Source organism: Andrena cerasifolii, chromosome 8 (genome assembly GCF_050908995.1).
Source record: "Andrena cerasifolii isolate SP2316 chromosome 8, iyAndCera1_principal, whole genome shotgun sequence".
Lineage (NCBI taxonomy): Eukaryota > Metazoa > Arthropoda > Insecta > Hymenoptera > Andrenidae > Andrena > Andrena cerasifolii.
Genome location: NC_135125.1, coordinates 539663 through 564384, shown reverse-complemented (window position 1 = coordinate 564384; position 24722 = coordinate 539663). Strand labels below are relative to the sequence as shown.

Here is a 24722-nt window from a genome sequence, read left to right as displayed (position 1 = left end):
AGTCATATCACCGAATTTTACAAAAACTTTCCGGTATGTAGATTTCCTTATCTCCATAAGTGTATCGCGAATACATTGGCCATGTTTGGTTCTACATACAGGGTGTTCTAAAAATGTAGGAGTTCGTTGAAAGGGGTGACTCAGGGGGTGATTTGAAACAACTTTTTCCTTAGCGAAAATATTGTCCGAAGCTTCGTTAACGAGATGTTAACAAAAACCCCCGACCAATCAGAGCGCGCGCCTTCCGCCCGAGCTCCCGTTGTAGCGTTCGCTACGCGGTAGGTCGCTGCGCTTGTACTACGAAAGTACGAACAAGCAAGTCGACATGCATCGAAGGAAACCGCGTTACACAGTTTTTTTTTTAAAGCAGAATCTTAAATAATAATTGTTTGAAGTGAGAGGACAAGAAATACGCAAATTTCGTTTTCAAATAAGGCATAAACGACAAGGTAATGTAACAAAAAATGTACGACAAGTGATCATAATTCGTTATTGAGGTAAAAATCCGTAGTTTAATTACGGCCAACATAACTAAATTAAAAAAATAATATTAGGTGTATGAATAAATTCTTTCAGACTGGATTTACATAATCGGTATAAAGAAGCAACCGAATTTCTATCGCAGTGATATTCGTAAACTACCAGAAAAATGGCAAAAGGTAATTAACAATAATGGAAATTATTTCGATGATTAAGTTGTTTTCATATTTTTTAAATCAAACTGTTATTGAACCCTAAAATCGAACAGAATTTATCTCTACACCTAATAATCACTAATAAATTAAATAACACTCACCCCTACGGGCATTCCTTTCCTTCCTTTCCTTCCTTTCCTTCCTTTCCTTCCTTTCCTTCCTTTCCTTTCTTTCCTTCCTTTCCTTCCTTTCCTTCCTTTCCTTCCTTTTCGGAATCCTGTGTCACTAAGTAGGTCACTGTGCCGATCCTGGTCATCGGTGGACGAAAAGATTTATGGTAGGGTTGCGCCCACTGCTCAGCTGATCGCAGGTATACGACACCACCCGAAGGTAAGGATCGCAACGTCAAGTGCATCCGGGTTAATGTACCGAATATTCACTTCACTGCACGGCCACTAACACTGATCACTAAATTTACTTTTCATGGAACGTGTTGTTCCTACGTTATAAAATTGGCGACACCGAAAGGGGCCGATTACTGTTAGTTGAGCAGTTGCTCGATGTGACCACCCTCAGCGTCTATGCACGCCTTGCGGCATCATTGACTCCGTTGAGAATAATCTTAACGCCAAACGCCGAATCGTACCCTCGCTGGGGGTTTGGATGTGCAGGTATTCCCGTGCAAACGCTCGCACAGTAGCACTTGCGTCCCCGTTGTTCCGGGCGTACACCCAGAACATCGCGTAATATTCTTGAGCGGAGAACATTTCTAGGACGAGATTGCTAGCTGACTGACAGGATTTTTTCCAAACAACTTCCTCTACCCCCAAGTAGTTTCTCTCGTTCCATTATGAGTTAACTCCCACCAGAACAAGAGGCTTCAGGTAAAAAGAAGCCAGCACATTTTCGAAACACACGTGCTTTGCAGAAGTGCAACGAACGACCCATCGTACACTTTCACAAAAGCGCGCGCGCCGTCCTTTTACTGCCAATGTACCCATTGCTTCGAGGTAGGCAGCAGACACCACGTGTTTCGGTTCGAAAGGGTCCGAAGAGAAGAGAAACAGAAAGTCCTCCAGTTGCTATAAAGAAGAAAAGGCATACCAACCCTGTTTCCGTTTTCCAATATCCTGAGTTCACGTCAGCTACGAGGCGGAACCAGCTAAGCCATAAATTACCCAAAACAAATCGTTCTCTACCGCCGACTCGCAGGACAATACGGTCATAAACCGCGACCATGGCGAAATTATTTTTTTAATTTAGTTATGTTGGCCGTAATTAAACTACGGATTTTTACCTCAATAACGAATTATGATCACTTGTCGTACATTTTTTGTTACATTACCTTTTCGTTTATGCCTTATTTGAAAACGAAATTTGCGTATTTCTTGTCCTCTCCCTTCAAACAATTATTATTTAAGATTCTGCTTTAAAAAAAACTGTGTAACGCGGTTTTCTTCGATGCATGTCGACTTGCTAGTTCGTACTTTCGTAGTACAAGCGCAGCGGCCTACCGCGTAGCCAACGCTACAACGGGAGCTCGGGCGGAAGGCGCGCGCTCTGATTGGTCGGGGTTTTTTGTTAATATCTCGTTAACGAAGCTTCGGACAATATTTTCGCTAAGGAAAAAGTTGTTTCAAATCACCACCTGAGTCACCCCTTTCAAGGAACTCCGACTTTTTTGGGACACCCTGTTTACTTGCCAACAATTCTTTTCTGTCATGAAAAGAGTAAAATAAACGACGCGAACGGGAATAACCGACTCTAATTTGATAAGTTCATTAATTTTAACTGCGTGTCAGGCATTCTCTCTTGCCATAGTACAATTAGCACAGCAAAAGCGGCACTATAGACGGAGAGCTGGCTACACAGGGTTTAACGTGACTCAATGCAGTCACCATTCTTATTTAAAAATGTTGGATTAGTATTGCCGAATACGAAATCGCCGGTCTGCCGCGTCAGTCCGGGGAACTAACGGCGGGGGTGGACGTAAAACAGGTAAAATTTTCTAGCTTAATAACGTCATTTCTGCAGTCCTGAAAATTCTGGTATACATAGTACAAGATGGTACGAAGAGCGTGTAACTATTGGCAGACAACTAGACGGGGGAGAAATGGCCGGCAGATCGAAGTAAAGCTGCAAAATATTCGGCAAAATTTACGTCATTCTTGCAGTTCTGAAATTTCATATACTTATTGTTTACGCATTTAATGAACGATGCGCAAAATGGCAGACCTCCAAGTGGAGGATAAAACGTGGCAGACGTCGATGAAAAGCGCGATACGTGGCTTACGCGCTCTAAACATACGATCGCAGCGATTCAATTTTCTGGGTTAATTTATTGTTTTTGTACTGTGTATTGTTTAGTATTTTCCTGTTAAGAAGGTAAATAGCGTAGCGGACAGTCGACTTGGGAGAAAGTTTATTTTTTCCGAGGGTTCAACTCTTCTTACCAAGTGCATGCCACGTGCGACCGAGCTCCAGAGTAGGCAATAAAATTGACAATTTCCAGACCCTCGGGTCGAGCGCGAAGGACAGTTTAAGCGTTTTCAAAGAAAGGACGTCAAGTGGCAATGGCTTCGAGCTTCGAGAGTTATTTTTCCTCCACTACTTTTTTCCAAGCGACCGAAGTTGCGTATCCACGGAAAATTGTCAGAATAGTCCAAACTGCCGCTGCGTGCGTTTCTCGTGGAATCATTGTCGTTTTCGCCTAAACGTTCTTGTTGCCATTATTACTTGCTGACATTATTTCACAACGCGAGACATCGTGAAGAATAATGGCTTCTGTGCCCGTTTGTGCTTTTTCTTGTAACGATGAAAGTGATCAAATTATTTTATTCACTGAAAATTCGTTAAAAAAGTGTACTGAAATTCTGAAAGTTCGTGTCGCCTGTAACTTGAAGTACAACGATATTATTTTACCGGCTAGTGTTGTGCCTACTCACGGATACCACGTGAAATGTTACAAGACTTTCGCGGCCATTAAAAAAAAATATGTCGAGAAGTATAAAGAATCAGTATCATCGCAGCCATCTCCGATGTCTATTGATAATCAAGCTTCAGGAATTGAAGCAATGAATCCAGCAGGAGACGAGGTAGGACGTGAAGCATCAGGGTCAGAAACGCAATCGATCGAAGAATCGACACCGTCAGTGCAAAATTTAACAAGTATTTGAAAGTATTATTTGAAAGTACCGGACACGCCTATGTGGGTAGGCTTCAATAGTGAAATAGTACAAATTAGTAATTGTAAACAAAAAATATTTTACCCCACGCCAATCAATCAGTCACCGACAGATACATCCGTTGTGTATGAAACAATGAGACAAAGTCAAAAAGTTGCCGAAATATGCCAACAAAGGTACATACAAGTTACATATGATTTAGCTATTGCTAAAACAGCTTTTCAAATTCAGTCAACTGAAAAAACACAATTCGACAATCTTTTTATTAATTTGGGCTCTTTCCATATTATGATGGCCCATTTTAAAGCGGTAGGAAAATTCATTGATGAATGTGGACTAACTCACGTGATGGTTGAGAGTGAACTATTTGCAAGCGGTTCAGTAAATGGATTAATAAGTGGAAAACATTTTAACAGATGCAAGCGTCTGCATCCTATGGCAGCATTACGACTACAAATTCTACATTTTGAAGTTTTTTAAATCAAGAACAGATAAAGATTGAAGATAACTTGCTTGGAGCAATACAAAAATTTCAGTCAAAACAACTGTCAAGTAATAGTATTGAAAATAAAGATCTAGACGTTATTTTATCAAAATATTTTAAATATCAAGAAGAGACATTAAATGGAAATTTTGGCAAAACTGCACAATTCTACATGATGTACATGAACTTCATAAATTATTATCTGATTTTCAGTAGAAGTATTCGTACTGGAGATTTTCAACTTTACAAATACATCATACCGAAACTTTGTAATTTATTTTTTATGTTTAATCATAATAATTATTCACGTTGGCTACTCAAATACTACGATAATATATTAAAAGTTGAACAAACGCATCCAGGGTTAGAAAATGATTTTAAAATGGGGTATTTTGGCATTAAAAGAACCGACAAGCCTTTTTCAAGGATGCCGATAGATTTGACGCTGGAACAAACGATAAATGCGGACGGTGCGCGAAGATTGGCAGGTATCATATTATTATTTTTATTATTTATGAACCTCATTATGAGCATTATAAAAGTATGTATGTATGTATGTATATATTTATTGTTCCCCGTAGGGTTACAAGAACTTCCGGTCCTTCTCGCCTCTTCTACCATTTTACCCCTTTCCCTTTACTTTCTCTATTTACATTTTTACACTTTACATTTACATTTCTTACAATTTACCTTATTACTAAACCATTACAAACACGCTAACATACATTATTATCTTTTACACTTTTTACACTTTTTACATTTTGTGACGAAGCCACGTCACGCGCCGTGCGAGCATGCGGCGCAGATCGGTTAAGCTGAGTTCCGACCGCGACCGCTAGGCGGCCGCGAAACCGCGAATCGTCTCGCGAGCGAAGATGTACGGTCTGTCAATATAAAGGCCACAGCGAGCAATGTTGACAGCTCTTGTACAGTACATAGTAGTGTGTAAACACCGCCGGACCGTACATCCAAGACGCTCTTTTTGTATCCGTGAGGTGTGCACGTGTCGACCATAGTCACACGTTGCCGATTACCAGCCTCTTTTCCGAAATAGGCCGAGAGCAATCTTGCGCCCTGCCTTGCCGATGAGGTTTCTCCGCGCCCAATAGGCCAGAGCCCTATTGCACATCGGAAGTCTATTGTACGACTCCCGCACGATGCGCCTTATAGACCGTCAGGGCAGAACGTTCACTACCTCCACATCCTCCGTCCCCCAGCTCGTCGCAAGCGCCGCCGCCGCGTGAACTAACACCGCCGCGATCGAGCCGAACCGAGAACACGCGACTCGGAATTGTATAACCAAAAATAAACAATTCTTATTTATTAGAACCACGCCTCTGATCATTCGTCGAACCTGGCCTTACCGACTGAGTCGGCATCTAACTCCTTCTCCGTCCCACCGGTAACCGTCTCGCCAACCGGAGACGGTCACAAAGTAGTCTTATTAGATGCCCTTTCTGAGGGAGACACTTTAGATGAATATACAGGGTGTCCCACTAAGGAGTGGACAGCGCGATATCTCTTAAAGTATTGTCGATAAAAATATGAAAAAAATAGGGAATTGCATGGTTCGAGGGGGCCCATTTATTAGCGCGAACGAATTTTGTTTCCGATTATTATTTTAAAAGATACGATGGTCAAGTTCGGTTTTTCAAATGGAACTATTTTTTTTGAAGACCTGAGTTGATAGTGCGTTCCAAGACAAATTCAATAAGCTTTAATGTATACACTTTATTTCCACTGGTTTTTAAGATATTGCGCTTGCAAATTTACTGATTTTCACTGCAAGAAACCCCTCTGGAATGGCAAAAACCGGGGGCGGTCTTACTGGCGCTACGGGTGGCACTGCCTGTTGAAATGGATACTTACCTGCCAAAGGTCTACACCAGAAATGGTAGGCCCAAAGGCTGGACAATTCTTTTCCGTCAGAAATGCTACTTAGGTAGGTACATCTGCGGTATCGAGAAGCGCATCGTTACTTTTATTTCGCACTTGCTTCTACGCTCGGATGGCCGGTTCTTTTGGGAGGGATGCAAGTTGGATTGGTTCTGATACAATCTGCTCCCTATGGTTGAAATTTAGTCTAGCAACTTTCACTCCTCCTAACCTAACCAATCCAACTTGCATCCCTCCCAAAAGAACCGGCCATCCGAGCGTAGAAGCAAGTGCGAAATAAAAGTAACGATGCGCTTCTCGATACCGCAGATGTACCTACCTAAGTAGCATTTCTGACGGAAAAGAATTGTCCAGCCTTTGGGCCTGCCATTTCTGGCCTAGACCTTTGGCAGGTAAGTATCCATTTCAACAGGCAGTGCCACCCGTGGCGCTAGTAAGACCGCCCCCAGTTTTTGCCATTCCAGAGGGGTTTCTTGCAGTGAAAATCAGTAAATTTGCAAGCGCAATATCTTAAAAACCAGTGGAAATAAAGTGTATACATTAAAGCTTATTGAATTTGTCTTGGAACGCACTATCAACTCAGGTCTTCAAAAAAAATAGTTCCATTTGAAAAACCGAACTTGACCATCGTATCTTTTAAAATAATAATCGAAAACAAAATTCGTTCGCGCTAATAAATGGGCCCCCTCGAACCATGCAATTCCCTATTTTTTTTATATTTTTATCGACAATACTTTAAGAGATATCGCGCTGTCCATCCCTTAGTGGGACACCCTGTATTCTGCATATTCCTTGCATATCGTAACTGCATAAACTTCCGCAGTCTAATAATAACTATTACTAATAAAAATGTAGGAAGAGTTGAATATAACTGTATTATAATTATAATACATTTCATACTGAGTGTAATAAGTAGACTATTTACTGTATATTCTGTCTTTTATATCATGTATTATACAACATAACATATAATATAATTAATAATGTATAATACATTTTATAAAAGTCATGTAGTGTTGGAAAAATATCAAGTAGTTACTATTCTATGTATTTTAGCACGCAGCATTTGTCGAAAAGATCTTTTTGAGATTTGGAGGAAAGAGAAAGATCTATCAAAAAGAAGGGAAAGTGTATTCAAGTACGTGTTGGATGTTTTGGGCCAAACTGCAGAACAGGGTAGCATAGATTTAATTAGAAAGCAAACTGAATCTCTATGCTCTCAATTAACTAGTAGATGGAAAGCGAACAACCGAACGTATCAATCGTTTGTAAAGTATGAAGAAATGTGGTTACGCGAATCTATTAACTTTTTTGACGTAACTGTGGTTGGAAATGAAGCACCCAGTACATCTGGGTTATCAATGGCACCTGCATCTATCGGTCGTCCTACTAAAAGTTTTCAGGAAAGCAGCGGAAAAACTAAAAAACGGAAAATACAATCTATTTTGGACATTGCATCCAACGAAGAGATATATTTTGCGGCTGAAACTAGCTTGCGTAAAGAAGGAAAGAGAGATGTGGCTGTCATTTTGAAAGAGATAACGAATTCTCCAAGGAAGGCTAATAGAATAAAAAAGACTTACCACCATTTACCACACCACGAAGTAGTGCCATATACTTCTGAGGAAGCACTAGCACTATATATAGATGCAAAAATGACTTCACATCAGTATCGTTTAATATATTCGGGAGCGAAAGCACGAAATGCAAAAATTTACCCAAGCTATTTCAAGATTGCACAAGCAAAAAGAGATTGCTATCCGTGTGAGCAATATATAAACATTACACAATTTGCTGCAGAAATACAATTACAAGCACTTTTGGATCATACTTCTACACGATTAATAAAAGCACAACCAGAAATAATCAACAAAATTGAAACCGACAGATCACTAATGCTATTTTATAAATGGGGATGTGACGGTAGTTCAAGCCATAGTATATATAAACAAAAAATCGGTGGAGAAGAAAGCAATTATCACGAGGATAACGATTTATTTCTGCTTTCTATGGTCCCGCTGAGGCTAACAGATGGAACCCAAGTCGTATGGCAAAATCCTCAACCATCTTCTACACGGTACTGCAGACCGATAAAATTAATATTTAAAAAAGAATCTCCGGAATTAATTACAACACAGAAACTAAAAATAGAGACCGAAATTGAAAAACTAACTCCAACCAGAATTACAATCAAAGAACAACAGGTCACAATAGAACACTCTTTATTATTTACAATGGTGGATACAAAAATCTGCAACTCTGTCACTGGAACTGCATCTCAGAAATGTTATATATGTGGTGCTACACCAAAAATGATGAACAAACTAGATATAACAAAAACTTCAGAAAAAGCAGATATTTCCACGTATCATTTTGGGCTATCAGTACTACACACTTGGATTCGATGTTTCGAGTGCCTACTCCACATATCGTATAGATTGGATGTGAGAAAATGGCAAATTAGAGCAGACGAAGAAAAAGAAATAATTAATAAAAGGAAGGCAGAAATTCAAAAACAATTTCGAATTCGTACGGGATTAATTGTAGATCGTACAAAACAAGGAAGTGGAAATACGAATGATGGAAATACAGCAAGAAGCTTCTTCGCTGATCTAGATACATCTGCAGACATTACAGACATCAACAAAGACTTAATAAATCGGTTTGCAATTATGCTGCGTACTATTTCAAGCGAACATGAAATTAATACAAATGCATTTCGACATTATGCGAAAGAAACAGCTGCACTGTTTATTGAACATTATTCGTGGTATTACATGCCTGTCTCTGTCCACAAATTACTATTTCATGATGCAGAAATTATCAATTTTGCACTTCTACCTATTGGTCAACTTTCTGAGGAGGCACCAGAAGCAAGACATAAAGACTGCAGAAGATTCCGCAGAAGCCATACCAGAAAATCTTCTCGGGAAAACACAATGACCGATTTAATGCACATGCTTTTAATAACATCAGATCCTCTCGTTGCACAATACAGGAAACAAAATTGTACAAATAAAAAGAAAATATCAGATATACAACACCTTTTACAAGAACCTGCACTTGACACCAGTAGCGATTCAACCGATGAATTTTCTGATGCTTCGGAAAGCGACGAAATTATAAATTAAATAGAAAATTGTAAGTATATAATCGAAAATGTCTTTTTTAATAAATTATTGCAAACCCATATTACTCTCAAGACAACACTCAGTTATAATTTATATTCAATTATAAATAGCTTAGAATATGTTGTTTAATTAACGAAGATAGATTTATTTTTATAAAAATGTAATTATTATTCATATTTGATAGCATAGTAATCATATCAACTGATAAATGTAATGAAATCGTCCATTTCGAATTTTGTCCAGCTAGATTGGCGATCCGTCACACTGTGCGTCGCGTTAAAAAATTGTAATATGACCACTAACGGCTACAGCAGGAATGCACAGACTGGATCGTTTCTTAGAAGATTGACAGAATTGTATACCCTACATCCGGTGCAGGGAACCGCGCCTTCCCACGGTTTTGTCGCACGTGCGAATTATTAATTAATTAAAAATTGTTGTTAAAGTCAAATGCTTAATACAATTTCTGATAGTCCAACGACTGTGGGATTCCCCTAGTCAGAAATTGTGTATGAAATTGTGGTGTGAAATTATGAACATTGAGGGAGAGCCCTCAGCTGTGCGAAATTGTATGTTTTTCAAGATGTGGGATGTCATGTTTTCCTGTACGTGCGAATGTTCCGTAGGGATTGATCAAATATTTGAATCGGGAGTCTGATGGATAGACGTGAACACACACACACCGCCTCGTTAAGTAGACGGGCCCACGGTAGCGCGGCCGAGCGATAAAATGCAGCGTAAGCATTTTCGGTACGGACCCACTCTGGTCGTTGCCGAGAGCGTGAAGCTGCGACACTCTGTGACGGTAAATCGTGAGGTGCGTGTCATTGGGTCCGCGAAGTGATTTAGAGATAGAGTTCTCCGATCTACTGTGTAACCGCGTGAAGGACTCAACTTTGCGAAACAACTTATTGTATCAACTTTGAAACATACATTTTATTAACTTACAAAATAATTTATTCCGTTAAACGATTTATTATAAATTCTCATTGCATTTGCTCAGTTAAATTTAGTATTATTTCAGTTTCATTTTATAATTCAACTCGTGTCTATTCCATCTTATAATCAAGTGTACGTGTTTGCGTCTCATCCTTCTTTCTCATTCAGGTTTATCAGCGACTTAGAAGTATCCAAACTCCAAACAGGAAATTCAAATCATATTGTCATTTATATTATTGTGACTGTCTGGTGAGTTGCACCTATTATCTCTTTATTTGACACTGTTATATTTAATGCGTATTCGACGATAATTTCTGACAGTCAATCGACTGTGGGATTCCCCTAGTCAGAAATTGTTGACCAATTTTACGAGTACCTGTTTTGTAAAATGATTGATTGATCTTTTCCATATTTTCTTTTTTGTTCTCTTGCTTCCATCCACTTTTCAACATTAAAGCTTTATTTATCATTAAATTCTACTCATTAATTACCTATCTGATTCCATTGAAAAGACCCGTATGGGACTAGAGCACCAACGATCCCAAAATCTACCCCTTATCCTTCTGATAAGGTACATAGCTATTTAAAAATTAAAAGAATTGACTGTTACGAGTACGGCGAGCCTCCTTGCTTTTTATTTACCCAATACAGCACTTTCCGATAGTCTAAAGACTGTGGGATACCCATAATCGAAATTTGCATGTATAAATGTGCCGCTCGAACACTAAAGCCCGCGGCACGTAACACTACTATTAATTAACTCTTTAAATCATATATATTTACTATTTCGTGCTTTGGTATATTATAACCACCTCACATAAGTTATCAACATAATATGTAGCCGATAAGGTACTATAATTGAAACTCGCGGTAAGAAGAGCTCGAGTCGTGAATCTACGGACGGCAACAGCGAGCAGGAAAACAGCTAACACGGGAGGTGGCAACCAGCCGTCTACACGCACACCAGAAAGGCCCAACCAACACCAGTTGACGTTCAGCGTGGGACAGAGGCCCCATCCGCCAGTGGAGTCAACACCTTCACGGAGCTGCGCTCCTGATCATCGCTAGCCAGTTGCCCTCCCATTATTTCCCGTAAATAGAGCTCCAATACGGATTCGATGTATATTAACTTCAATCCCTAGTACGTAGGCTGTACGGAACCAATCGTACAGAGTACGTCGAGACCCAAAAGCGTAACAATCTAATATATGAATTAAAATAAGAATTTAACTATCGACGCTGTTGAGGGTTTCGTATAACGGCAGAAACCCGTCTTAAGTCACGGAGAAGACACCGAAATAGGTGCGCAATAGCTCAAATTCTGCAGTAAACAAAACTCTCGGATAGCCCGCTGGAACAAATTCTTCAGGTGAATCCCACGGTAGATAGTTGGGAGATTTCATCTCCCACCGTCCTAATTGTCACGTGACACACCTGGAGAAGGAGTGACCAATAGCCCTATAAAAAGGGTCTGATCACCCGCTCATTACCATATACTTTATATATTACCATATATACCATATATTATCATATTACCGTTATTACCATTTTTACCAGTTTTGTTTTATTAATTACCACATTTACCATTTTTATTAGTACTATTATTTTTGCGATTACCATAAACACCAGTTTGTGTATTACGATTGTTTAATACGCATTTAATTATTAAAAGACTTAAAGTGTTGAAACCTCGTTACAGTAAAAGTAAAGGTAAAATTTTATGTTAAACCAGTGAGTGAAGTGTTTCCACCCTCAACTCCCTAAATCCAAATCAAGCGTTCGTCTTGTGGAATAGTGAAATCAAATACGAAAATGCACATTGACAGTTCACGTGTTGCGCTGATTGAAGGTATTACCTATGAGCAGAACGTTGCCCGCGCTTTTATCAGAGATTAAGCGTAACGCGTGATCGACGCGATAGATTTAAATATAAATGAAATTCTAAATAAATGTTGCGAATGAGGGAAAATCACGCTCGCCTCCGCCGATGGTACCACCAAAGAGCAGAACGTTGCCCGAGGTGGCGCCTGGTGTGAAAGGTGGAGAGTGATTATCGGTCAATTAATCTATGCCACTGTGAATTCCAAAAGACGAATGCCCCGAAATCACCGTGCGGGGCGCCGAGTGCAGCTACGTAAATTAAAGTGTTTATACAGCGACGCACCAGCTGGTGAAACAAAACTCTTAGGAGTTGTCACGACTCCGACGGTCAGCCGGGAAGAGGTGGCCACCCAGATCGGGATTACCCTGACACCCGGAGAATGGGCGGGCGGCTCCAAAACCCGGGACCGCACCCAAAATTTACGGAATTCCACCGGCGCGTATAGAGTGGAGGCTGGTCCCGATAGACCAGCCATCACCGCGAGGGCACTAAGGTAATTAAGAAAATGCAAAATCCAATTATAATCTGCTATCGACCAGTTCTCAACTATCCCAGAGCGTCAAGTCCCTGGACTAGCTCGAAAGCGGGTAAATATATAAACTCCCTAAAAAACGCGGCCCCAAATAGGAAGTAGGGACGTAACAATTACAAAATATATTTCTTCTTATTACTTCACGAGCCTTTCATTATTATTCAATAGAAAAAAACTGTAACGTATTATGGCATTATTTTGTGAAGGATTCACAATTGTAACTAGTAGTAAAACAAGAATATATTGTACACGTTGAAGCATATTCTAACTTATAACGCCACCGAGTTGAACGTAAACGAACATGTAAAGTACATCATTTTGAGAGTCTTTGGTAGACACTGTACCTATGTTAACTATCAGTGGAAGTAGACCGTAACTGTATAGTAAGTAATATAACAAGATATTAGACACGTTGAAGCATATTCTAACTTGTAACGCCAGCGATTAGAAGTATGAAACACATCCGAGTTAAAATATGCTTCTATGTGTCCAATATGTTCTTGTTTCTTCTATTGATAGTTAACATAGGCAAAGTGCCTACCAAAGACTTTCAAAATGTACTTTACATGTTCGTTTACGTTCAACTTAGATATGTTTGCGAGCACCGGGTATAGGCCCGCGCATAGCCTGCTGGTGCTTGCAGTTGAAGTTAGAAGAAGGTCGGCCCCCTTCAAGAGGACAATCGAGAGACCGACCAGAAGAGGTCTTGTGCCGAACGCCATTGCGTTCGGACGTACGGGTCGCACCTTTGTAACCGATATTGCCCTGTGTAACAATATAGTTCAGTCGTGTGTGCGTCCGTTTAATTATTCTTCCACTCCTTTGCGTCGGGGTGGCCTGCGGTGAAAACGCCCCGGTGTAACAATGGTATCAGAAGTGGGATACCCGCTCGCGCTTCCGCGGCCTCCACGGAACCTTCCCCTGGACCGACGGGCCACGCCTCCCTATAAGAGCTGTTCGCCAACCTCCAACGAAGCATCGTGGGACAGATGCAGGAGCAACGCAGAGACGACAAAGCCCGAAGGAGGGAGAAGGACGACGAGGACCGGCGGACACAGGCGGCCTTCGAGGCACGCATGATAAACCTAGAGGAACGCATCCAGGTCGTAACCGCTTTATTTCAAAACGGCCACGGTTCCGTTGATAGCGGCGCGAACCCTCGGAGTGGGGAGATAGTGCCGGATGTAAATAGCGGTGTAAATAGTCTTCTCCCGACAGTGAACTCTGCCCCCCTCGGGGCGCCCGCCGCCGTCCCTATTTCGGAACCCCGCGTACTTAGTTTAGGATATGCGGTGAAACCGACAATTTTCGATGGCAAAACTTCCTGGGAAGAGTACAAAGTGCAGTTTGAAACAATCGCGCGCGCCAACGGGTGGGATGATGAGAAAAAGGCTACGGCCTTGATCGCCTCCCCCGGGGGGTCGGCGAGGAGTGTCCTCACGTCGCTCTCTGCCGCTCAATGCGAAAGCTTTGCAGATTTGGTCTCTGCGCTCGAATTCCGCTACGGGGCGAAGAATCTGTCAAATTTAAATTATGTACTCTTCCAGAGCCACAGGCAGCGAAGAGATGAGAGCATCTCCTCGCTCGCCATCAAAATTGAGCGGTTGGCGCAGTCCGCGTTCGTTGACTGCCCGGCGGAAACCCGCGACAAACTTGCCGCGTCACAATTCGTGACAGCCTTGTCGAGCTCTTCCATGCAGCGGGAACTGCGACTCGGCGGTTTTACGTCTCTAAGAGCCGCCGTGACCAGAGATCTCGAAATCGAGGCCGTCGAGGCAATGTCTCGCGGTCCCGCGAGAGAATCGCGAGAACGTCACTCGGAAAAGCGGAAGGCTAAACCCTTCAACGAATTTACAAGGTTCCCGGAAAAGAGGAGGAGGTCCGACAAGTCCGAGCACCGCATCGACGACACACTAAGGATTACCTACTGGCTCTGTGGCAAGACGGGCCACGTTCAAAGGGACTGCTTCAAGGCCAAGAACGGCTAGACCAACGGCGCCTCCAGGAAACCCAACTCGGGAAACGAGAAGCTGGCGGACAGCGTAAGGGGGAGACGCCGGACCTTGAGGAGCAGTCCCCCGGTCGTCAAGAGTGTGGCGATGCAGGAGGCGACTGGAGATCCAGAAATTCTGTGTGAAGAAACGTGCGTATGTGGAAAAATCGAAGGGAAACCCTGTAGAATTATCATAGACACGGATTCCCCCGTTAACCTTCTGGACAAAGAGTTGTGTCCGTCGAAGGGCATCGTGCGGATAAGACTCGACATTTGTTCCACTACGGGTGAGAAAATTAAAGTCTTCGGTAAGAAGAGCTTGGAAGTCACCATCGGAGGACTTTCGAGCGTAGAAGACTTCTACATCGTCGACATGGTGGAGAAGTGCATCCTGGGAGCAGCGTTCCTGAAGAAACACGGTTGCAGCATCGACCTGTCCCGGAATGTGCTGTGCCTTCCCGGCAAACCGGGGATACGCCGGGCGAGCACGCCAAATCATACGAGCGGCAACAGAGCTCCTCAAAACATGCTATTACTGGACTTGGACGACCCATTCTTAAATAACCGCCGGGCGAGCACGCCAAATAATACGAGCGGCAACAGAGCTCCTCAAAACATGCTATTACCCGCTTCGGAAGCAGCGGTAGGTGAATGTATGGCAGAGGCAGTCCACGAAAAGGAGGCTGCAAATTTAAAAAATGTGTCATGTGTCGTAACTGGTTCGAACCCTCAATCACCCGCTCCAGAAATGTTGAACACGAGTGCTATCCAAATGTTGCGGACCGAACGATCACACCAAGGCAGGGACGACGGCAGTACATTGTTGTTAAGTGGGATCCGTAGCCACGGATCCCGAAGATACGCAAGGAGCTGTTGCGTGCGATTCAGCCTGCAGCTGAACAACGAGGGACAGCCACAGAAGCGGCGGCAGCAACGAAGGACAGCGGCGATGGCGGTCGAAGCCCGCCGATATCGAGGGACGAACACAGGAACAGCGGGAGCAGCGACGGCGGTCGAGGCTCGCCGACATCGAGGGACGGACGCAGGCGCAGCGGGAGCGGGGACGGCGGTCGAGGACCGACGACATCAGAGCAGGTTCGAGGCTTCGACGCGGATGCTGCCGAAAAAGGTAGAGTCTAGGAGGCCATTGCTGGGTCGGCTCTGGAAGCTCGGGAAGCCGACCCACGAAAAGGAATCCGAATTTTGATTGTGTCGTTCCTGTTGGGTAACGTAGAAAACGGCAGGAGGTCGAATTTTGGTTTATTATTCTCAGTGGGTAATGTAGAGAACTGCAAGGGACAGTTACCCAATTAAACAAAAGAGCGTGTGACAGATGGGAGCGCGCGTCCTGAAGTTGGCTCTCGATAACGAGAACGTTGACGTTTTAACGTCTTTCGGAGGTTATCGCGAAAAGTGGTTTCCTGAAGGGACAGCGCGAGATGTGAGCGCAGGCAAAGATCTGTCAACTTTTCCTGTCGGGGTATGAACGTGCGGTAGGACGTTTAGGAGTGGTGTCGGCGGCGTTTTTACGGAGAGAGAGGGACGGAAAGAGCGGAGCAGGGAATTCGCATTCTACGTTTGAGCTGTGAGGTGCTCAATGGATGTGAATCTGTTTTCGGGGTCCCGGGTCGGAAACGGTCGCTAGGGCACACTGGACTACGTGCTTGTCGTCACGAGGTGCCTTTGGAATTGAGGTCCGAGATTGATGCCGCGACTTGGTATGTCTCGCTATCGCTGTCTTTTCTTGTGCAAGCATGGTTTTAAAGTAGTAAGAGTTAACTTCTGCTTCCTCCCACGCTCTCGATCACGATCGCTCATTATTTATGAATACTTCGCTATCTCTGGCGACTGAAACATACTTCTGTATTGGCTTTATGTTCTTTATTTGCTAAGCGTGGCAACGTTACAAATGCTTGATTCGAAGGCAAGGTGGAACAAATTGTGAGATGGATCTTTCCATGTCAGCTGATACCGCCTAATATTTTTATAAAATCTTCCACTTGGTCAAATCGACTTTGGCTTACTGTCATCCCTTATACCACTGGATAATGTCTCTGAGATGATTACGGGGGAAAGTACTGGGGCGTACCCCATATGTTATCCTAATGTTTCCCCACTGTTTTTCCCATATGTCCTCCCACTGTTTCCCCACTGTTTTTCCAATATGCCTCCCCGCTGTTCTCCCAAATATGTTTTATTGACTTGTCCCGTTCTCTTCATGTGCTTTAATCACTGTTAACCGACGAGGACATCCTGTTGTGTTGTCCGACGAAACCGATGTTTGGGGGAAGCGCCGAACGTCGTTACAAGAGGCCGAGTTAGGACGCTATAGAGGGAGCGTCGGAGTGTTGGTGGTGGGGGTGCGACTCCGACAGGGACGCAGGGACGTCCAGGAGTGCACGGACCACACCAAGGGTCAGGGCTTCATGCAGTTGTGTTGCTGGCGAGCGACGTCCCCAGGAGCGCGGACACCACTGAAATAACGAGGCGCTTTGTGGGCGCAGAATTACTGAAGCCGCGACGGAGGGAGTTCGAGGTCGAATACCGTCGCGAAATCGGCGCGGGAACGAACCCTTTTCCCCGAATGAGGGTCCGAACAGACGAATTCACCCGTTTGAGAATTGAATGAAGGATGATGCACGGAAGACACTGGACGAGGAGAACTAGGGAGAGAGTACGGGTGGCTCAAGTTGGACTGGAAAAGAGAACAGGATTCTGCACCTTAATTGGACTGAGCTGCGGAGGCTACCTTCGTAGTCCAGCCCTTGTCATTGAATTGTTTCAGGAAACACGATACCCCACGACGAGGGACAAGGTGTCGGGGGACTGCCACCGCGGTCTGGACACGCGCTCCCGGATGCCCCGAATGTGCCACAATAGCGTGATGGTCCGCAGCGGAGAGCGGACATACGTGAAACCGCTCCGCTAGCCCTCCCAGAAGTGAGTCCTATGAGCTCCCGGGGCCGGCCCCGGCATGGAGGATACCATAGGATCCCTGGGTTGCAGTAATGCGGGGTGGACAGCAAACGGGAAATGGCACCCCCAATCACCAGTCGGACAAGCGGTGCTTGGATCGGCTGGAGGCGATGTCGCGGAGACGGGAGCGTTAACAGGACGCACAGGACGGTCCCTTGGAGCAGCACCAGAAGCCACGAAGAGGAATGGGGCCATCTTGAAGCCCTGGATTGAGAGAGGGAAAAGAGAACCGGAAGAAAGAAGAAAATGCAGTTGAGCTGGGGACGCTGGGCAGATTGATCGGGGAACGGACCGATAGCATGTTCATTGTTTAGGTGTCATCCTTTGCTTTCGGTTCCGTCTCGCCTGTTTGTCTTCCCGGTTCCTTTGGCTCCAACGGATTCTCGCAAGTGGAAGCGAATGATAATGTTTCCCTGTTCCTTTTGCAAGGAGTTCCGAAGGACGCTCAAGGAGGCCGGAACGTCTCGCCGCTGAAGAAAAAGCAGCGTCGTTGGAGTTCCGGAGACGGCGCGTAGGAGGAACGCGCCAGGAAGAGCTGCGGGTTTCGTGGAGGGACCAGGAACCGCAGGTTTCCAGCGACGCCGCGGGACAAGGAGTTGGGGCGCCCCGGCACAACAGTGGGCGCACCAGAAGAGGTGACGATCGACTGGAGGCTGCAGTTCGTCGACGCTGCGGATCTCGTCGCGGGATGCACGAAGGAAGACGAGAGCATCGCTGGAGTTCCAGAGGACGCTCGATCAGGATGCCTCGTCGTTGGAGGTTCCTACTGAGGGAACGCGACGCAGGGGAATCATCTTTGGAGCAGAGTTCCAGGGACGACGTGGGACAAGAAGCTGGAAGGCTTGACCGAGGAGGACTTCGCGACTAGAAGATTTCGTCAGCCGTCCCGATGTACCCACGCCTTGCTCAGGGTTTTTCCGTGGTTTTCCCCTGAGCGCGAAGGCAAATGCCGAGGTGGATGTCTGAAGAAGCCACGGGGCTGCACAACCGCTTCTTCAGAAAGGAGTACGAAGATTCTGAAGAGGATCTACTGCGGCCGGGACGTCCGCTCTTCTGGAGGGGGGGTCGGCCCCCTTCAAGAGGACGATCGAGAGGACGATCGAGAGGCCGACCAAAGGAGGTCAGTAGTAAGACAAGGGGGATTCTAATTCAAATTTGAGTTTCAAGGTCATGATCATGACCTTGAAACTCAAATTTGAAAATTTGTTTTTTTGTCGGCGGGCTGGCGGCGGATGACGTCATAGAGATGGCGGAGTGGTGGGGGGTATCATCGAGGAGGAGGAGGAACCGCGGGGTGACGGTGCGGGGGTATCATCGAGGAGGAGGAGAAGGAACCGCAGGGTGACGGTGCGCTACTCTGGAGCGTGGTGGTACAGACTGTCGGTAAGGAAGGTGTTACTCTGTAGCGTGGTACAACAGACTGTCGGTAAGGAAGGAAATATTAATTTTATGATATTAATATAAGTGAAAAAACTTCTCGGGGCGACGGGGCTCGAACCCAAGACCTCCGCGGTACGAGTCAGCCGCCTAACCAACTCCCCCAAACGCCGTCTCTGACATTAGTCTTTTCCGAATGGTACATATAGCGAAACCAACGGAGCGTCACACACACACACACGCACACGCACACGCACACGCACACGCACACGCACGCACGCACGCACGCACGCACGCACGCACGCACGCACGCACGCACGCACGCACGCACGCACGCACGCACGCACGCACGCACGCACGCACGCACGCACGCACGCACGCACGCACGCACGCACGCACGCACGCACGCACGCACGCACGCACGCACGCACGCACGCACGCACGCACGCACGCACACACACACACACACACACACACACACAACGTCGACGTATAATCATTTATTTTTATGAGAAATTTTATCAGAAATTGTTTCGAACGATGTCGGGAAAGATCGGCGTTTCTCGACACCGCGTCTTTAGAATACCATTGTAAAATAAAAAATTATTGTATTTATTAACTCGTTCTTATAAATAGCGGAATTATTGCATAAAAATAAAATAAAATTCTTTGCATATGTATAGAAATTATTATATTTATTAACTCGATCTAATAAAATAGTGGAATTATGTAAAATAAAATTGCTCACACATATAAGAATTATGCAGCGTCAACAAATCTTTAAAAATAGGCCGTGGGAGGAGGAACACGGGTAAATAAAATTGAGAAATAATATAGGTTTAAGATATACATTGTTACAAATAAAAGAATATAATATAAATAAAAGAATATATAAATATAAAAAAAGAATATATAAATATAAATATAAATATAAAAAAAGAATATAATATAAAAAAAGAATATATAAATATAAAAAAATATAATATAAAAAAAGAATATAATATAAAAAAAAGAATATAATATAAAAAAAAAAAAGAATATAATATATAAATATAAATATAAAAAAGAATATAAAAAAGAATATAATATAAATAAAAGAATATATAAATATAAAAAAAGAATATATAAATATAAATATAAAAAAAAAATAATATATCTAATGTGGGGACCGCGGTGGTGATGGTGATGATGATGATGGCGATGGCGGAGATGGCGATCGCCGCTGCCGTATCGGCGGCCCCACCCGCCGATACGGCAGCCAGGGCTGCCGCAGCCTAGCCACCCTCGTGGGGCCCGCCGCATTCTCCTCAGCCTGCGCCGATGGGTCCCCCACCACCCGCGCATTCATCATGAAATAAAAATTCTAGAACACACAAAAAATTGATATTATATTTATACAAAACATATTAAATATATAAAAAAAAAAAAAAAAAAAAAAAAAAATGCAAAGTATTACATACTTGCAGCGGGGGTGAAGGTGGTGGTGACGGCGACGGCTGAGGAGAGCCCCAATCTGGGGACCACACCCTCGGCGACGGGGGTGACGGTGGTGGCGATGGCGGTCCGGGGGGTGACGGTGGTGGCGATGGCGGCCCGGGAGGTGACGAGGGTGGTGAGTTCTGGAACATAGAAACCCGCGATATAATATTTATACAAACGTCTGATTTTAATCCCACTCGGTATCAATGGTTAAACGCGATAAATGTTAAAAAAATACTGTTAAGTACATACCTCTGCGCTGCCTCGGCACTCGGGGGCTATTCTCCAAACTCCCATTTTAGAGAAATGAAATGAAATGAAATGCAACTTGTCACACAAAAATTCTAGCCACTGTCACAGCCACGATTTGAATGCAACTGGTCTCGATACATCTCCTGGCTCTTGCATGTCAAAACCCCCTCCTATCATGAAATCGAGAAATGCATAGCTTTGCAAAGTAGGATGCCTTTGTTCTTCACCATCTTCATCACAGGCCACCTGCATTTTCGCTGACCATCCTCCTCCATGTACTTATCTTCTTCACTGAGCGTCCTCTCCTTATTCACTCGCATCTTCTTTCCCTTCTTCTTTGCACACATCATTCGACTAGATCACACCACTTTCAACGTGAATCGAACGGGTATTGAACGGTTTTGAACACCTATCATACCACTCTGAACATCTATCGAATATGTATTGAACATGTATCAAACGTGAATCGCACCACTTTGATCGCATATCAACCGTATATTGAACCACTTTGAACACATAACGTACCACTTTGAACATCTATCGAACGGGTATCGAACATGTATCGAACCACTTTGAACGTGTATTGAACGTCTATCGTACCACTTTGAACATCTATCGAACGGGTATCGAACGTCTATCATACCACTTTGAACATCTATCGTACCACTCCGAACATCTATCGAACGTCTATCAGACCACTTGAACATCTATCGAACGTCTATCAGACCACTTGAACATCTATCAAACGTCTATCAGACCACTTGAACATCTATCGAACGTCTATCATACCGCGTTGATCATGAATCGTACTACTACTTGTACATAATTACAACTATCGTCTTAATCTAGCGTACATGCAGAAGGTTGGAGGTTGAGGAGGGTGAAGAAAAAACAGTTATGCATAAAAAATTGATTACATTTTATTTGTGTATTTCCCTCTGGCGTTTAGACCACCAGTTGAATATTTTAAATACATTTTGCATGGCACAGTGCTTTGCGTGTCTGCCACATCGCAGAGTATTAATTACGTTTAGCTTATTTAGGGATTTGATATCCTCGTAGTCAATGTCTAGCGTCTCGATGATCACGTCCGCTCTCGTATTTTCATCGAGGAAATCCATGAGCCAATCGCGTTTCTGCAGCCCTTTAACGTATACGACATGGGGTGTGTCATCTTCCTCGTCGATCGCATCGGCTACAGCTTTCATAATTAGCTGTTTAGCCATACTGTACGGAACGTCTCCATCTTCCCAACGTAGTCCATGATGTTTTGCCACCAACCACCGGATGCTCGATTTGTCGGATTTTGTAAGAAGATATTGTGGCATCGAACTCCCAAAAATATAGTGCGAGAGAATTGTTCCCTTTCGTAGGATAGCCACTTCCTTCGCGACAAATCTTCCATCGACGATGAACCCTTGCAGGTCAACGAATGTTGGTACGACCATTATCGATACAATTTAGAGGTCCGTTCGCTTCCAAGACAGACTGGAGAATGCAGTCTTTCTCGTAAAGCATCTCAATTTTCACGATGAAATTTTGTACGAATTTGGTACAGGAGAGGGCGGGCAAGTAGCGCAGTAATTTAATTGATTTTGCGCACCACATTTGTCAGCGGATTGTATTCAACCACCCGATCGTGCAGAATCAAACAGTAGGCCGTAGTATTTGCAGGTACGTTTTCTTTACAATCAAATTCTATGCGCACGTCCACGGTGCTATTCTTGATCGACTCATTTTGTCGCGAGCAATCAATCACCACGAGGGGGCCAAATTGCAAAAATTGGGCTACGGTGAATAATGCCTCGTTGCAACTATGTCCGTAATACGATTTACGAAAATGCGCATACATGTTAAATAAGATGGCGTGCCTATTCTTGTCAAAGTCCAAGTTCATGTCATCGTACGGGTAAAATTCCGAGTTGAGAAAAAGTTTTACATTGGTCAATTTGCAGTGGTCAAATCGAGTAACATCTTCAGTCATCACATTCTTTCGAGCAGTCTGTAGAGCAAAGATAATGTATCGCGGCTTCTCCAACTGTGCAGCTGCCTTCACGGACCACGAATGCTTGGTCGTGCTCTGTAAGAGAGGATACTCGTACAGATCCCACGAGCGAAAACTAATGCTCAGGTTTTGTCCACTTTCCAAAGCATGTAGCAACGACAGCTTATTAACGTCGTTCAGCGTCACGTGAGGCATCCGCCATTGCACTTTAAGTAATTCAATTTCTGGTTCCAACGTCGGCGATCCTATTAGAGAATTGTTATCGTTGCGCGATCGTATTAAAATCAATTCGTGACGCGCATTAATAACCATGCGTTTGTAGTCCTCGCAAAATCCCAACAAATATTTGAGCGGGATGCAAAAATTGAAATGATTTTTCACTATTAGCTCATCGTGCCGTTTCAAGCCCCATCCCGCATTCTCCATATTTTTGTCTTCATCAGATGTCATCGATACATAGTTTTTAAGCGTGCTAGTTATTCCAACGTTTCTGTTGCGATCAATCTCCACACCATTCAGTTCATATCGAACCTAATCAAATATGAATGCCATGCAATTATTTCCCAACATCACCGGTGATACATCATTCGGCTTATTTATCGTCAATTTCCCCTCCAGGTAGAGGAAACTTTCACACGGTAATGTGTATAAATCCTGTTGCTGTATAGGTATTCTTATCTCATCGCTGTATCCAAACGTCGTGTTGACGTAAGGGTTGTATGTGTGAGTCTCAAGCTTGACGATGCGATCATCAAACGTCGGCTTCGCGCTAATGCTTAGAATGTCAGTCATTTTTCAACTTAATTGCGTACAATGAATCCCAGCGATTTCAAAAATGCAATGTTCGCAGCACTGAACCTCTTCTTTTTAGCGTAATCAGAGCTGTTGCAGTTGCAGTTGTTGTTGTTGTTGTTGTTGTTGTTGTTGTTGCTGCGGCAAACAATTTCGTTTGGAAGAAACGTGTTTCTGGAGTCGTTCAACACAAGCATCTCATACGACTGCACCACATGTATTATCATCGACGTCGTCGTACGTGCAGTCTGATGGTAATCTCTTCACCTCGAAAATCAAGCAACCGCCCGTCTTGATCCACAACACGTATCGTTAGATCCGAAATGACCTGTGCGGTGATTGGAAGGTAAATGATCTGCGCGGGCGTTTCCGATATCTTATATCCCGGCGGTACTCTGGGAGAAAATTCATGTATGGTATGTACGCGCTTCCCATTGCTGTACGCGCCAGCGGTCACGCTACATTCTACGCGAATAATGTTCACATTCATGATATTAATCGGATCGTCCGATTCGTGCCACTGTTCCGGTTCTAATACGCGATTCGTCGAGAATCCCAGTAACGATCCAATGTTATTGGGCTTCGTAAAGTCTACAATGAACGAGCAGTACAGCTCACTTTTCATGGTGTTGTTGTTGGGACGCAACACTATAGGATACTCATCGCTGTCGCTACCATCGTTGGCATTGGTGCCATCGAGTTTTTGAGGATATCGCTCGAGTAATCGCTGTTTCAAATACTTGGCAATGGCGTCTAATTCGTATGAACCGTGGGGAATCGTAATGTATTCAAGGCTGGTGCCGACGCTGCTATTGGTCTCATAGTTTGTGGTGAAGTAGAATTTATCGTTGCTGGAGTCGATGTTGGGTATTGTATGGTAAGTTTCAAGGGTTGTTAGACCAAGCTCGTAATCATCGTCGCTCAAATCTATGGGTGGAAAGTAGCTCACCGCGAGGGTGCTACTCTTGCCGGTTAGAGTGAATGTTAACGACATATTCCAAGCTGTACGACTGGACTCGTACTGAATCAAAGTGGTGAGAAGTCAATCCTTAAATTTGCAACCAATCGTTTGTAGAAAGCGTAGACATAGTTGACCACAATTGCTCTGATTGTACTCCTGATAAGGCGCGTGATTGTATTCGATTTTCACGACATCTTTATCCA

At 43.9% G+C, this 24722-nt stretch overlaps 1 protein-coding gene and 1 long non-coding RNA gene across 2 annotated transcripts in view; both read right to left on the bottom strand.

Moving 5' to 3' along the window:
* The window catches only part of LOC143372282 (uncharacterized), a 394641-nt gene that overhangs the window by 109575 nt on the left and 260344 nt on the right, over positions 1 to 24722 (bottom strand). The gene's annotated exons all lie outside the window — the stretch shown is intronic.
* LOC143372204 (uncharacterized) overlaps positions 1 to 24722 on the bottom strand; it is a 170582-nt gene that overhangs the window by 99457 nt on the left and 46403 nt on the right. The window lies entirely within an intron of this gene.